Raw genomic sequence first — 9,800 nt, 5'->3', positions numbered from 1 at the left:
AGCCAGCTGCTTCTCTGCACACCCCTGTAATATCCCTTTGTTTTTCCTTCGCTCCCCACTTAAAATGTGGTTACAAAGCATAGATCCACATAGATCCTCAGGATCTTTGCATTGGGTCACCCCAAATTCACCATCAGATCACATAGCATGTCCATGGCTACAGCCTGCACCAAAAAAATCCCGCACCCACTGTTGCCTGGGGCTGCAATGGTGCAAAAACGTGGTTAAAAAGCATGGATCCACAGGGATTCTCAGGATCTTTGCATTGGGTCACCCCAAATTCACCATCAGATCACATAGCATGTCCATGGCTACAGCCTGCACCAAAAAAATCACGCACCCACTGTTGCCTGGGGCTGCAATGGTGCAAAAACGTGGTTACAAAGCATGGATCCACAGGGATTCTCAGGATCTTTGCATTGGGTCACCCCAAATTCACCATCAGATCACATAGCATATCCATGGCTACAGCCTGCACCAAAAAAATCACGCACCCACTGTTGCCTGGGGCTGCAATGGTGCAAAAACGTGGTTACAAAGCATGGATCCACAGGAATTCTCAGGATTTTGGCATTGGGTCACCCCAAATTCACCATCAGATCACATGTCTGTGGCCACAGCATGAAGCCCAAAAATGATACATCCACTGTTTCATTCAGAATGTTTTTTCCCTTGTTTTCCTCCTCTAAAAACAATGTGCGTGTTATGGTCAGGTGCGTGTTATAGAGCGAAAAATACGGTAAGTCTGTCCAATCCAATAGAACAATAGGGCATTGAAAACAGTTGCAGATGTTTTCAAACCTCTTATTTGGGACAAAAATCTTTGCACGCTTCTGTGCTTTGATATCCTGTGCAGCATTTTCCAGGAACACATTTAGTCTGCCATATCCTAGAGAGTACTGGCTGTTCAGTGGCCTTTTGCTGCTCCCTTCAAGGGGATCTAAAGCTTTGTACCAAATGTATAATTCTTAGTATTTCCTTAACACAGTTAATTATATTTATATACTACTTCACACAAAAGGCTTGTCAAAACAGTCTGGAAGCCAATAAAAATTGAGTAAGAAATTCATTGAAAATACAAATTGAATGTATAATTTTTTTTAGTGTTTCAGTTGGGCTGGAGTGATAGCAATTTTTTGTGCCCCTGTACAGCCATCTCCCCACCAAACATATGGATCAACTCCTGTGTGGTTGTGTATATGTCTGGTGCTGGGAAATAAATTCAAGCCGGGAAATGGTGAGGAGACCCAGGAGACTGAAAAGGAGTTCAGCGACAGTGGAGGAAGCCTCAGAGACCAGAAGGCACAGCAGGGCTTTCTTTAGTCTGCTCAGCCTAGCAGCGGATGCACATGATAGCAAAATAAGTCTGTGAAGCTAGTGAACTGTTTATTGAATTGCACCTTTAAAACTACTGGGAGAGAATAAAGTTACTGTGCTAATTTTAATACAATCCCTTTGCCACCCATAATACAAGTGTTTTCACATTCAACACATGATCCATGTTAGGACCAAGTGCTTTTGCACTGAACTGAGAGCTAATTTTTCCATACAAATGGGTGTCTTAAAGAACTGGCCTCTGGGAACTTTTTCAATAAGCTTACTGTCTCTAGTTACCTATAATAAATGAAGGGGGCCCAAATGCCCATCCTGTTAGAATGGTCAGCAAACTTTTTCAGCAGGGGGCTGGTCCACTGTCCCTCAGACTGTGTGGGGGGCCGGGCTATATTTTGGGAAGAAGAAAAAACACTAATCACTATGCCCCACAAATAACCCAGAGATGCATTTTAAATAAAAGGACACATTCTACTCATGTAAAAACACGGATTCCCAGATCCAGCCCCTGGGCCTTAGTTTGCCTACTCTCGTGTTAGAACCTAGGAAGCCCAGGATTTCAGAAAGGGAGTGTTATCTGCAGTTTGAACTTGAACCACTGAGCTATAGCCCTTCTCTGAAATTCCTGCCGCTTTGTTTTTGTTTTTTTAAATATTTTTATTAAGATTTTTAAACACAAATGCAATGAACAATATAACATATATCATAACATATTTTCTTCACTTCTTTTGACTTCCTCACGTCTCCCGCTCCCACTTGCATCATTGTCAGTTCTTGCCCGCAATTTACCATCTTGTTTACATACTTATGTCCCATTCATTTAAAATATAATCTAATATTTCTCCCAAAGGTTTATGATTTTTCCTCAATCTCACTTAGCATCCTAATTGCATCTAATTTAGTGGTGGTCAATTATTTATGATCTAGCCTCCATCTTAACATTCAACCAAATTACAATACTTTTTAAAATAAATCTTAAATTTCTTCCAATCTTCTTCAACCTTCTCTTCTCCCAGGTCTCGGATTCTGCCGGTCATCTCAGCCAATTCCATATAGTCTATCAGTTGCATCTGCCACTCTTCCAGTATGGGTAGATCTTGAGTTTTCCAGTGCTTAGCAATGAGTATCCTTGCTGCCGTTGTTGCATACATAAAAAATGTTCGGTCCTTCTTTAACACCTTCTGGCCAACGATACCCAAAAGGAAGGCCTCTGGTTTCTTAGTAAAGGTATACCTAAATACCTTTTTCAGCTCATTATATATCATTTCCCAGAAGGCCTTCACTCTAGGGCAGGTCCACCATTACATGCAGTGAAGTTCAGCCCGTTGGTCCACAACCTTTCCCAGTCCTCAAACATGATGTTATACCCAATGTCCTGTGCCCACTTTATCATAGCCGATTTAACCATTTCATCTTGTGTATTCCATTTTAACAGCAAGTTATACATTCTTGAAAGTACCTTAGTCTTAGGTTCTAACAGTTCTGTTTCCAATTTCGATTTCTCCACCTGGAACCCTAACTTTTTTTCATTTTTAAAAACTTCTTTAATCTGAGCGTAATGTAACCAGTCTCGCACTTTGTCCTTCATTTTATCCAAACTCTGCAATTTCCAATTGTCTCCATCTTTTTCTAATATTTCCCAATATTTTGGCCATTTGGCCTCCATATTGGGTCTTTTTCGGGCCTTAGCTTCCAGCGGTGAAAGCCACCTTGGAGTTTTATTTTCCAATAAGTCTTTATATTTTGTCCAGACATTAAACACTGCTTTTCTGACAATATGGTTCTTAAAGGCCTTATTGATCTTAACCTTGTCATACCACAATACCACAAGTATGCATGCCAACCAAAAGCATTGTTAAAACCTTCCAGATCCAGAACGTCAGTGTCCTCAAGAAGTAGCCAGTCTTTTAGCCAGCAGAAAGCTGCGGCCTCATAGTATAGCTTTAGGTCCGGCAGGGCAAAGCCCCCTCTTTCTTTCGCATCAGTTAATATCTTAAACTTAATTCTGGGCTTTTTGCCCTGCCAGACAAACTTAGAGATGTCTCTCTGCCACTTCCGGAAGCACTCCGTCTTGTCCACAATCTGTAGTGTTTGAAACAAAAACAACATTTTTGGCAATACATTCATCTTGATAGCAGCAATTCGGCCTAGTGAAATTCCTGCCGCTTTGAATGCAAAGCCTCTAGTACTGCTAGTGGGTGCAGATTTTATGTAGTCTCCCCCCACCCCCAATTTCCTTAATCCTAAAAGTGCATCAAATTTATGCCATTTTACAGTTAAGCTGGAAGCAGTGGGTCTAGACGCTACATTGTCACTGTTGGGAATTTTTGTATTTCACTGAGTGCACTTACTAAATCATCCACTAGAGGGGGAGCTTTCTCCATAATTCCTAGTAAATATTTTCCTGCAAAAGGAGGCTTGGATTCAGAAACTGATGGCCTAGATTCAGAACTGAACTTTTTTCTTACAACTGGCAAATTACTGATGCATCAACATATGCAGAACAATCAAATCAGACTCCAAAGTTAAAAGCACTGGTTAGGTGACCTTGACAGAACTTTTTCCCCTAGAGAAAACAAAACAAAATGACTCCAAAGAACTGTCCTTTTGCCACCTAGCTGAATGGCAAGTTGTGCGGAAGACTGATGGTTTGTTTATGAATCAAACCGCTCCTGTTTAGCCAAACTGATGACAGGAGGAACAATCTGCACTGCTCCTGCAAAGGCATAAGTCATGTCAAAAGTCGTATTTGACTGGTCTGAGAGGCTTGTTAACAGATCCATAGCCCACCTCCCCTTATTTGCATGTTTTAGACATTTGCAACACCTGAATAGGTGACAGCCCTAAGCCTCTGAGGGGTTGTATTAAGGCAGGACACTGTGAGAGGTTACCAGTTTGAATCTCTGCTACAGGGTGAGCTTCCTTTGCTCTGTCCCAGCTCCTGCCAATTTAGCAGTTGGAAAACATACCAGCACAAGTAGATCTACAAATAGATCTACCATTGTAGCGGGAAAGTAAACTTTCCGTGTGCTGTGGCTTCCATCACTGTGTGTGTCCTGTTTCACTAGAAGTTGTTTAGTCCTGCTGGCCACATGACCTGGAAAAGCTGTCTGCAAATGCTGGCTTCCTCAGCAGAGATGGGTGTTGCAGATTTGACTGGACTTAACCATCCAGGGGTCCTTTGCCTTTTTACTGTAATCTTATTTTATACTATGAGCTCATTCAGGATGATTTCTCTGCTGTGGAATTAGATCAGAATAGGGATAAGAAAAAATTGAGTTCATGTGGTGCTTATTGGGGATACCTTTTCCCACTTCTGGCCAGCCAGGATATTATTATTATTATTATTATTATTATTATTATTATTATTATTATTATTATTATTAAAAAGTGAGCAAGCTTTTGTGTTCTCCAGAACTCTTTAGCCTCTAAGACGCAGTGTGTAAACCTAAACCTAACAGGCTAGGTTCCCCCAGGTCCTGTGCAGGTTTATGGTCACACCTAGACTGGGATGAAGTAACTGCAGTGGAACCTCGGGTTGCAAACATGATCCGTGCGGGAGGCACATTCGCAACCCGCAGCGCCGCGTCTACGCACACATGGGTTGCAATTTGGCACTTCTGCACATGTACAAAGTCAAAACAAAAAAAATTCCTTCCAGTAGCACCTTAAAGACCAACTAAGTCAGTTCTTGGTATGAGCTTTCGTGTGATTTAGTGCTTCTGCACATGCACGAGCGCCGAAATATAGAAGTATCCCGTTCTGGTACTTCTGGGTTTGGCGCGATGCACAACCCAAAATTGCGTAACCTGAAGCGTCTGTAACCCGAGGTACCACTATAATTGGTTGGTTCCTTAGACCTTTCTTCTCATTCTACTAACCTGAAGATACTACTGAGGGGGGCCGGGTGAGTTCTGGATATTAGCTTTTGCATCAGCAGCTCTTCAGTCCTGGTCTGTGGAAATCTGGTCTGATTTGTGTATCAGCCTTTCACAATGTGCTTGTCTCCCTTTGTAAATGCACCAGGGTGGCACATGTGGTTCTGTCAATGTGAAAACCTTCCATCTGGTCCCATAAGGGCAGTGTGCATTTGCAGTCTGGCACGTAAGAGACTTGGGACATTCAGAAGGAATAATGTATTCAATCTGTGGCTTTAAGTGCTTATCCTGAATCTCTCCTGTACGTTCTGGATAGCTTTGTGGCCAGGACTTAATGCAGTCAAAGGTTCTGTGATATTATTTGTCAGGTGCCACCAATATTAGCAGAACAAGGCAAGCAGTTACCAGATTTGCAGTCTTCTCCATCATCTTAGGCTTTGCTTCCTATATATCAGATTTCCACAGTAGCTTATTTGACTAGAACTAGCTCAGTTGTCAATTCGTCTTCATATATATATATATATATATATATATATATATATGTAAGGCTGCCATCACACAAGCTGCAATGGAGGATCTATAATGCCACGTTACAATCCTGGATTTGCATGAAGAGCGCAATCTCCACTGAAGGATCTGTAGCACCTCACCATCAATCACAAACCTGGATTTGAGTGAAGACACGGTTAGAGGAAAAGAGATGGCAGGTTAAAGAAGAGCAGCGGCCATGACATGGAAGGGAAGGGCCCTTCAATGGAAAGTAGTGGGGGAGATTTAATTGATTGGGAAGGGAGGGTTATTTTTATATTTTAAAGGGAGAAAAATCAGAGATAGGTACAACACGAAAAGGTAACACAACAGAGCCTTTCCCAACTCCTTTCTGTACTCAAACTTTGTTTTAAACCACAGCTTTAACCCTCAGTGCTCTGCTCAAATTTCTTTCCCATTGTTCAGCTGCCTTTTGTGAGAGAAAGGATACAGAGCCCTCATATATTCCATTGTATTTTCACACAATGTATTTTCCTGGTACCCTGTTGTTTTCAACGTAAAAGTTCCAGATTTGATGTAGCAATTTATAACCAGCATATTATTAACAAGCAAATACCCACATATGTACAACATCCCATCTTATATTCCCCCTCCCAATAATAATATTTTGACATTTTTGCAGAAATTAATAAGTTAACAGCCATTAAAAAATTTTTATAATACACTTTAAACATTCAAGTAACACACCTTTTGGGTCAGTAGAGCCTATATTATTCCTAACTGATTCATTGTTAACCTGACAACCTCCTTGTGTTATACGAGATGCCATCAATATTATAATTTGCAAGTCCCATTATGTTTTGTGTGATTTTATTCCGGATGCCCTTCACATTCTCATATGCACTCCCCAATTTCTCTTAAATCACTTTACTTTTCCTGGGAGATTAGCAAATGGTAGAGTCTACCCTTTTGTTGCTTTGGGTTACATTAAACGAGGGAAACGTGAAGGAGAAGGCAGATTCCTATCAGAAGTACTGGCAGCAATTGGAGCTAGCCCTGCGTCCTGAGGCTTGTTAGAGCATCATTTGTTGTGCAGGAGGAGGCTGGATGGGCCATGGGGAGCTGGAGGAACTTCCCTGGGGATCTGTTAATGAGGCAGGTGTCTGCTTTAGAGTTTCCGGCAATGCTGCAGGCTGGCCTTGTAACAGCAACAATGATCTCAGCTGTGCCAGAAGAATGAGGTACACTAAACTCCCTGCTACAGACTCTCCCTTCTCACTAAACCCTGTTAACTCCTCAGCTTCCAGCACCTCCTCTTCCTAGTCTTCTCCTTCTGACCCCTCATGGTTGTCCCACCATCAGTCCCTGAGCTCTGAGCCAGTTCCTCTCACCATTCCTCTGCGTCTGTGACATCAGGATTGGGCCCTTAAAACTCAAGGTCTGGGATACTTGTGCCCCGGCAAACCTAATGACAGTTAGTGAGGCCTGGTTAAGTTCCTGCAAGTTCTCATTAGAGAATAGGCTCACCTGCAGAGAAGACCAAAAGGGTTAGGAAAAGCTCACAAGGTGGCTTTGATGTCCAGAATTTACTGCCGTTTGATACAGTGATGGCCTTAGGCATGGGTGTAGCCAGGATTTTTTGGGGGGAGGCCTTTTTTTGGGGGGGGAACCTCAGTTTGCTTTGTTTATTGATTTTTATTGATTTGGGGGGCAGCTTGGTATCTACATGCTGATCTTTTCATTGCCAATAAATATCATTTTAATACTCCTGGACATTTCAAACTTATTTTTTAGAGTAGCATCTACTTTATTGAGCTAGTCCATTGACAATATTAAAGAACAAAATAAAAAAATATTTAATCAAAAGTATACTCAAAAATGTTTTATTTTGCCAACTACTGGAAGCTTGTGGCTGGAGATTAGCAAGACTATTGATCTCTCTAGATCTGGACCAATGCTTTAATGGAAAATTTAGCAACAGACCCAAACCCTATGCAATCTGAAAAAGGGACAACTTTTCTGAAGTTTGGCATCCATTTATTGAATACATCAAAGTTAAGGAATATGATTGCCAGCCACTCCCTTCTCATGGATTCCTATGGTGAAACAACATTGGATAATATGATTTTGAGGGACAATTGTCTAGAACTACCGTGGTACCTCGGGTTACATACGCTTCAGGGTACATACGCTTCAGGTTACAGACTCCGCCAACCCAGAAATAGTACCTCGGGTTAAGAACTTTGCTTCAGGATGAGAACAGAAATCGTGGAGCAGCAGTGCAGCGGCAGCAGGAGGCCCCATTAGCTAAAGTGGTGCTTCAGGTTAAGAACAGCTTCAGGTTAAGAACAGACCTCCAGAACGAATTAAGTTCTTTGAATGCTACCACTCCGTCCTCTCTCCTCACATCCTTCCTTTCCTTTCTTGCTTTGATCTTTTCTCTTAATTGTTGTTGCTATTGCTTTGTGTATACCAGAAAATAAAAAATAAAAACAATTACCAAAAAAGAAGTATTTCATTTTTTAAAAAATTGTAAAACGAAACTAATAAGCAAACATAAATAAATCTGGGGAATTAATGAGAGAATGAATTTATACCCCGAGAATCTCCACCACACTTGGTTGAAATGGATTCTAAATGTCTTTCCCTTAGGTGGGAAGCCCTCACTGCAAGAGAACAATCTTCCAGTGGTGGCTGTTGAGACTGGTAGGACGGAATGCAAGGAGACCAACAGCAGGTGGCGCCAGAGCCAAATTCTGGCAGACCCAACCAATTCTAGTTTTGTTCCCATCCACCTCCATGTTATAGTTCCCAGAGAGGGGATAGAATTTAAAGCACACAATCACGAATGATGGGAACTGTAGTTTAAGGGTGCTGAGAATTGTGCCTCTGTGAGGGGTAAACTATAGTTCCCAGTAGTGGAGGCTGGTCCATTAGGGCTAATGGGGCACTGGCCCACCAACAACAGTCTGCTCTCAGACAACCCCCATCTGCCTGTCTTCTAACTTACAACCAGTTCATGGGGTTGTGGTGCCCTGCGGCTGCTTCACCGTCCAGCAGATATCTTCATAAATGCAGGAGAGAGTGAAGGGAGAAGCTTCCAGGATCTCCGGTCTCCTCCTGGGTGCCTTTGATTGAGCCGATATTGTTTTAGTGCCTCTGTGTGTGTTTTCCCAGTTTGTGCCAGAGTGGGCTTAGCAGTGCTGGATTGCGAAAGTTCATTTTCGTGGCAGATGCCCAGAGCAACAAGGCTGGGTGCTTTGTTTGTTTTAATGAATGGAAATAAATAACATAATGACAGGCTGAAGGAACAAGAAAGTCTCTCCACCGCGCTGGCTTTGTGGGAGTACGGAGCCTGGTTGGTATCAGCACATACTAGAAGGTAGGAATGATTATCCAAGGAACTCATGGCAATGCTTGGAGGCAGCGAGGAGATTGCCTTGACCTTATTTAATGCAAGCTGCAGAATGGGCAACACTCAGAGCTGGAAGGGACCACGAGTCATCTAGTCTAACTTCCTGTAATGTGGGAATCTTCAGCCCAACACTGAGATTAAGAGTCTCATGCTCTGTGACTGAGCTATCTAGGTGTGTAGTCAACTCACTCAACTCTGACCTACTTTGAATTAATAAATGGGGCATGTTGTGACGTGGTTGTAGGCGTCAGTGGAATCATGGAAGGCGGTCTCTGAGGTCATCAACTCCCTTGCTCAGTGCAGGATCTGCAGTTCAGTGCACATTGGAACAGAAACAGTTCAAGGATGGGAGGAGCCACATGTAGCTGGTTCCTCAGCTGAACCTTCTCTGCAGATGAAATGGCAGCTGCCAGGTTGGACAGTTGAGGGAGGCCACTGAATGGTCTAGTGGCGTAGTGTGGGTTGTCAGCACCCGGGGCAAGGCAAGTAATTTGCGCCCCCTAACCCGTGGATTTGCGCCCTCTAACGCTAACCCCCAGATGTTGCGCCCGGTGCGGCCGGCCCCCCCTGCACCCCCCACGCTACGCCACTGGAATGGTCACCACCACACCACATGGAAAGCACATGGCTCCCCCGCAAACAACCATGGGAACTATAGTGAACCCTTCTCGGAGCTGTAATTCCCA

General features: G+C 42.9%; 1 long non-coding RNA gene across 1 annotated transcript in view; it reads left to right on the top strand.

Annotated features, from left to right (window-relative positions):
• The first annotated feature begins 431 nt into the window (after positions 1-431).
• The window catches only part of LOC310831843, an 81,435-nt gene continuing 72,066 nt past the window's right edge, over positions 432-9,800 (top strand). The window contains exon 1 of the long non-coding RNA XR_014558017.1: positions 432-747. This is a non-coding gene — a long non-coding RNA (uncharacterized lncRNA). The remainder of the gene's footprint in view (positions 748-9,800) is intronic.

The sequence above is a fragment of the Podarcis gaigeae genome (assembly GCF_964106915.1).
Source record: "Podarcis gaigeae genome assembly, chromosome: 14".
In the NCBI taxonomy this organism is placed as follows: Eukaryota; Metazoa; Chordata; class Lepidosauria; order Squamata; family Lacertidae; genus Podarcis; species Podarcis gaigeae.
The sequence above is the reverse complement of the archived record's forward strand: the minus strand, read 5'-3'. Positions and strand labels throughout refer to the sequence as shown.